A 7,185-nucleotide genomic window follows, 5' to 3' on the forward strand; every position below is an offset into this window, starting at 1 on the left:
CCTGCCAGGCTCTTTCCCCTTCTATACTACTGCCTAGTTCCTTACAGTAGTCTAGCAGCACTCAGAACGCGTCCACAAATTGGAAAATTGCACTAGAAAGCATGTCATCACTTTGAAACACTAAACAAAAGCAATATGTTAAATATCCTGCCTCAGGAAGAAAAACATCAGTAACAAACAATTTTGAGGCTGATTCCTACGTTAGGGGCTTCGACTTAAGCCATCGGCGTTACCGTTGAGACTACCCTTTTTGTAACGCACCTCAAAGGAATATTGTTGCAAAGCGAGGCTCCAGCGCAGGAGGCGGCCATTTTTGGGAGAGATGGTCTGCAGCCATTGGAGAGGGCAGTGATCCGTCTCAATGATAAACCTCGAGCCGGCTAGATAGCATGACAATTTCTGAACGGCCCACACGAGACACGCACACTCTTTCTCGGTGGCGCTATACGCCTGCTCACGACTGGTCAGCTTACGACTAGCATACAGGATGGGGTGTTCTACTTCTCCATTTTCCCGTTGGCACAGTACAACGCCCATGTCTCGCTCACTAGCATCGCACTGAACAACGAACCCTTTTGTATAGTCTGGCGATCGTAGCACCGGCTGGCTTGTTAGGGCACTCTTTAGGGCGCTAAAAGCTCTTTCCTTTGTCTCGTCCCATACGACTGTTTGGGGCTCTGTTTTTCTTAGAGCATCCGTCAGGGGAGCCGCGATATCAGAGTACCTGGGGATGTACCTCTGATAGTAGCCGGCGACACCTAAGAACGACCGAATATCGGTCTTCGTGCGCGGTTGCGGGAAGTCTCGCACAGCGGCCACCTTTATTTCAGAGGGGCGGCGACGACCCCGACCAATCACGTGACCGAGGTAGACAACCTCGGCCTGTGCTAACTGGCACTTAGGAGCCTTGACTGTCAAGCCCGCTTCGCGCAGGCGGGTTAGCACTGCCCGCAAGTGTGCCATATGCTCAGACCAGGATGCGGAGAATATCGCTACGTCGTCTAGATACGGTAAAGCGAATTCTTGCTGTCCCCGCAACACTTTATCCATGAGGCTTGAAAAGCAGTATGGCGCGTTCTTCAAACCAAAACTCAACACTTTAGGACGGAATGTTCCCATTGGTGAAATGAACGCCGCATACCTACTAGCCTCTTCTGTAAGTGGAACCTGCCAATAACCCCTGACAAGATCTAGGGTGGAAATAAACTGAGCGCTACTAACTTTCTCAAGGCGCTCCTCGATGTTAGGGATCGGATAAATTTGATCCTTAGTGATGAAATTAAGCCTGCGGTAGTCGACGCAAGGACGAGGTTCCTTGCCCGGTACCTCAACTAAAATCAAAGGGGAGGTATAATCACTCTCACCAGCCTCAATAACACCGAGCTGTAGCATTTTCTTTACCTCAGCCTCCATAATGTCGTGCTGGCGGGGTGACACCCGGTACGTCTTGGATCGTACTGGCTCTGGGGAGGTAAGTTCTATATCATGAGTAAGGACAGAAGTCCTACCAGGCCTCTCAGAGAACAGACCTTGAAACTCTTGTAAGAGCTGGTGTAGTTCGGTTTTCTGCTCAGCCGACAGCGATGCTCCACTGACTAAGTCACTAATGACCTGATCGGTGTCTTTCCTGTTCGTCACTGAGCTTAGTCCCGGAAGCTCGACCGGAAGCTCTTCGGGAACGTTTACCATCATGCACACTACTGCTTCCCTTTGTCTATAAGGTTTGAGCAGATTACAGTGGTAAACTTGCTGTGCTTTCCGCTTTCCTGGCAGACTCACCACGTAGTTGACGTCTGACAGTTTTTGAACAATCCGTGCTGGGCCCTCCCACTGCACGTCTAGTTTGTTGTTTAGCGATGTGCGCAATATCATGACCTCATCGCCCACCTCAAAACGACGGGCCCTGGCGGTCCGATCATAATAAACCTTGGCCCTCTGCTGGGCCTTTGCCATTGCTTCACCTGACAACTCCTGTGCCCTTCTTAAGCGTTCGAGGAGCTTAAGCACGTACTCCACCACGACTGGGTCGTCTCCCCTGCCTTCCCACGATTCTCGAAGCATGCGAAGCGGAGATCGCAGCGAGCGACCGTACACCAGCTCAGCTGGCGAAAACCCCGTAGCCGCATGCGGCGCGGTCCGTAATGCAAACATCACCCCAGGCAGACACAGCTCCCAGTCAGTTTGATGTTCAAAACACAATGCTCTCAACACGCGCTTCATGACGGAGTGGAGCTTCTCAACGGAATTCGACTGTGGGTGGTACACTGAGCTGTGTAACAGCTTTACCCCACACCTTTCGAGAAAAGTTGTCGTCAAAGCGCTAGTAAACACTGTGCCCTGATCTGATTGGATTTCCGCAGGAAAACCAACTCGCGCAAATATGGACAGTAGTGCATTGACTATCTCAACTGAGCTGAGTTCTTTAAGCGGCACTGCTTCAGGGAACTTTGTCGCTGGGCAGATCACAGTCAAAATGTGTCTGTACCCCGTGGCTGTTACCGGCAGAGGTCCCACTGTATCAATAACGAGCCGTCTAAAAGGCTCCGTAATGATAGGTACCAATCTCAACGGCGCCCTTGATTTGTCCCCTGGTTTGCCCACCCGCTGACAAGTGTCACATGTCCTCACGAAATGGTCTGCGTCCCGAAAACACCCTGGCCAATAGTACTCTTGCAAGAGACGGTCCTTAGTTTTCTTAACTCCTAGGTGTCCGGACCACGAACCCCCATGCGACAAGCGCAACAGATCCTGACGATAGCATTGAGGAACGATCAGCTGATCGAACTCCACTCCCCTGCGGTCTAGATACTTCCGGTACAGGACCCCACCTCTTTCCACAAAGCGAGCATTTTTCTTGGCGATGCCTTCCTTGACAATGCAGCGTATGTTTTCTAGGCTGCCATCCTTCTTTTGCTCGGCTATCAAAGCCGACCGGCTGACTTTTAGCAACCTATTAAGTCCGTCTGACGTAGGCGCGATGAGCAAATCTGCAGATAGCTCTTCTAACTTTCCCGCATCGGGAATTTCCTCTCCAGTATCTGGTGCCTTTAACGTTACAGACTCAATTTTATTCAGTTCAGGCGTGCTCTGAATATCAGCTTGCTGCGCCTCTGACCCTTTTTCATTGTTGGACAACGTCGGCCCCGCAACTACCGCCTTTGCAGCGAGCTCCCGAACCTTCGATCTGGTTAAGGCCTGAACGCTAGCCTCATTAAACAAAAGCCCCTTCTCGCGCAGGAGGTGATCGGACCTGTTCGAAAATAGGTACGGGTACTGGGGGGGCAGCATAGATGACACTGCCGCCTCCGTCTCAAGCGCTCCGAAAGGTCCTTCAATAAGCACTTTTGCTACCGGCAGACACACGCTATGAGCTTCCACGGCTTGCTTGATCCATGCGCATTCGCCTGTGAACATATCGGGTTCTACGTAGGAGGGGTGAACTACATCCATCGTAGCTGCGGAATCGCGAAGCACTCGGCACTCTTTCCCGTTCACGAGGAGGTCTCGCATGTAAGGCTCGAGAAGCTTCATGTTCTCGTCAGTGCTGCATATTGACAAAAACACAACTTTTGGTTTTGTTTCCGGACACTGCGCCGAAAAGTGACCCGGCTTCTGGCACGTATAACACGCGCGCGCTTGCCTCATCTCGAACCGCTTTCTGTCCGGACACTGCGCCGAAAAGTGACCCGGCTTCTGGCACGTATAACACACGCGCGCTTGCCTCATCTCGAACCGCTTTCTGCGTTCGGCTTCGGCTGCCGCCGTCTCCTTACGTTCGGTCGCACTGCTTTCACTCGCATCCGCATTACGTGTGTTCCCCTTTGCTCTCATGGGTGTGAACTTTGGCCTCTCAAACTTCGAGCCAAATTCACCCTTTTGACCGTCCTTAGCTCCGCGAGCCCGACGCGTCACAAACTCCTGGGCTAGCTCGGCGGCTTTAGCCACCGTACAAACGTCTGGCCTATCCAAGACCCAGTACCGCACGTTCTCAGGTAACCGACTATAAAACTGTTCCAGCCCGAAGCACTGCAGAACTTTATCGTGGTCACCAAACGCTTTCTCTTCTTTGAGCCACTCCTGCATGTTTGACATAAGCCTGTACGCAAACTCTGTATATGACTCACTTTTGCCTTTCTCATTTTCCCGAAACTTCCGACGGAATGCCTCCGCTGACAGCCTGTACTTCTTTAGCAGACTCGATTTCACTTTGTCGAAATCCTCTGCCTCCTCTCTATTCAAGCGAGCGACTACGTCGGCCGCCTCGCCGGGTAACAAAGTGAGCAAGCGCTGTGGCCACGTTTCCCGAGAGAACCCCTTCTTCTCGCACGTTCGCTCAAAGTTAACCAGGAACAAACCAATGTCCTCTCCAAGCTTAAACGGCCGCATCAGGTCAGTCATTTTGAACAATACTCGTTCTCCTGAACCGTGTGCCTGACTTCCATTACGAGCGCGTTCCATCTCTACCTCAAGATGCTTCATTTCCAAAGCGTGTTGACGGTCGCGCTCTTCTTTTTTCTCTTGTTGCTCTTGCTCTTTTTGTTCTTTAAGTTCGCGCTCCTGTCTTTTTGACCTCTCCTCAATAGTCTCAAGGCATTCCGACAGCTCGTCATCCTCAGCCTCTAACTCAAGAATAGCCTTTAGCAGTTCTGGTTTTCTGAGTTTGTCTGAGACATCCAGACCCAACTCTCTTGCAAGCTCCAGCAATTTCGGTTTGCGCAACGACTTCAAATCCATGGCTGCTCTGAATGCTGCTTTCTCTACTGCCTATTATTGTCTTGCCGCAAACTAACCCGGCAGCAACGACAACCACAATTACCAGCTCTGTTTCTGACACTAACAAAAGCCTGGCAAAGCTCAGAAGAAGAAAGTCCCGCACTCACCAAACCTCGTAGCCAAGAATTCAGCGCAGTCGTTCCGCTGCAGGCAACCAGTCATCACACAGGGCTCGTTGCACTGCTCCCGAATGGTCGTTGAGCTGCTCAGCATACAGTCAACTGCATATCTTCGCTGCTGGCCTCCGTTGTCGCGATCTCACCGCTGGCAGACAGTTGTTGGAATCGCACCGCTGGCACGAGTTGTTGGGAACTCGGCGCTGACGCCCGTTGTTGCACCTGGGTCGCAAGCCCCAAGGGTAGCGTTGGCCTGGCGGCCTGGGGTACAACTGGAAGCATCCGAAGGTCCCGGCAAAGCATGAGTCGACTGGTAACAACAAAACAACTTGTTTATTCTAACATCGCAAAGAGTTGGCGGTCAGGTTGACCGAAGTAGAGAGACGGGAGTGCACGTTACTCAACAGAAGAAATCGGAGCCCCTCTTGGCGTCCGGGGGCAGCTGCTTTTATACTCTCGCAGTTGAGGGCAAGAAGGAACCCCTCTATAGACGAGCACGTGACTGTGCCGCTCGGGAACAATGGGATGAGAAGGTGGCGTAGCCGTCGTGCCGGCGCCGTTCGGGCACAATGGGAAGAGAAGGTGGCGCATACGCCGGGCCGCGCCGCTCGGGAACAATGGGATGAGAAGGTGGCGCATACGTCGTGTCGGCGCCGGTCAGACCCCCTCGCTTCACAGTTGGGGGAGCTGCTCTCCCCGGCTGCCGCGCTTCGACAAGCGTGGGCACCAACATGCACATACACACACACACGCACATGAAGACACGTGGCATTAGAACAGGCCTGGACGCGCTTGGCGGGGAGGCGTAGCGGCGGCGCCGAACGGGCCAAAATGTCTGCCGCTTTGAACGAAGCCCCGGCGTCCGTCGCAGCCGCGCCGGCTAAACCGCGCGTCGTAGGCGAAACGTAACATTGTCAAGTTTGCACCTGAAGTTTGAAACTGTGAATCCTTTTTTCATGTTTGTTTTCTTTGAGCAACTTGCTTTGAGGGACAGATGGGCATTCAAATAAAAGCGTGGATGCCTTCCTCGAGTATAAATTGCAGTAGTGGCTTTGCAAACTTATTGTCCCTAAGCCAACGTCTATAACTGTCTGTCTGACCCGTTCATAACTTGATAACTCTTAGTTATCCTTTCTCGAGTAGCTCTTATCCACAGAGTAGCTCTTCTTTCCTGGGCTACGCCCAGGAAAGAAGAGCTACTCTGTGGATGATGGAGCAGCACACTTCGAACAACTACTTCACTGGGTCTTGAGGTGCCGGATCCCAGGCCCAGATAATAAAAGCTGTAAGGGACACCCAACCGAGCCCGTAGTCTCCGAGGAGAGACGTGCTCCACACGAAAAAAAAAAGAAAAAAGATCACGGTGAAAAGAGCCGAGACACGGAGGGATTAAGGCGTGTGAGCCCTTTCGGTGAAGTGAATTTTGGGCTAAAAAGATAGAGGCGGGGCCTGAAGAGGTGGGATTTTGGCTGGGAAATTAAAATGTACATTATTTTTGCCCACGGACATGGTTCTTACCATGTATACGCATATCGCGTATGTCTACGCAAATTCGTGTGCAGCATCTCAAAGAGCTTTCTTTCTTTACGTATACACTGGTTCTATCGTATGCACTACAATTATCGAAATCACAAACCGTTGTTCCTATATTTTTTTATCTCTATTTTCTTTTTGCTCCAATTCTGCGGTTATTGGAAACTAGAATTTGCTGAAATTTGACCGTAATTAACTGAGGTGAGGGAGAGATATAGAGTGAGAGGGGTCTGCGCATTGTTATCTGCCATTAACGCCGCAGATATTATCAGCGTGTCTAACAACAGATCTGGTGCCACGCAGTAAGTACAACCGTGAGCAAATTTATACGGACGACAGGGTCGCCGGAAAAACGGAATTTTTCCGCAGTTAACTTGCATAAAGTGAAATTGACAAGTACATTGGAAAGTTCGCAATGCTAAGTTTGGACTGCAGTCCTCAATTTTAAGTTGCATTCACAGGCGGAGGAAAAAAAATCGGCTTTATCACCCAATCCGTGGTCCGCATACTTTTGCTCTCGGGTGTACATGTAACAGAAGCGAGGGGCTGCTAATACGGTACGCCTACCGTTACAGTCATCTACCGAACAGATTGTTTACGAAAGCCCATTATCCAAGAGACGAAAGCGTGTCGATTCATTGAGCAGCCTGTCGAGACTGTACAATAAGGTGTACTCGTTCGGCTTCAGTGACATTTATGCATCACAGGGAAAAAAAAAAGAAATAAAGCTAACTCGTTCGCGAGTATCGAATAAGTGGGGGCT

The sequence above is a fragment of the Dermacentor variabilis genome, chromosome 6 (assembly GCF_050947875.1).
Source record: "Dermacentor variabilis isolate Ectoservices chromosome 6, ASM5094787v1, whole genome shotgun sequence".
Lineage (NCBI taxonomy): Eukaryota > Metazoa > Arthropoda > Arachnida > Ixodida > Ixodidae > Dermacentor > Dermacentor variabilis.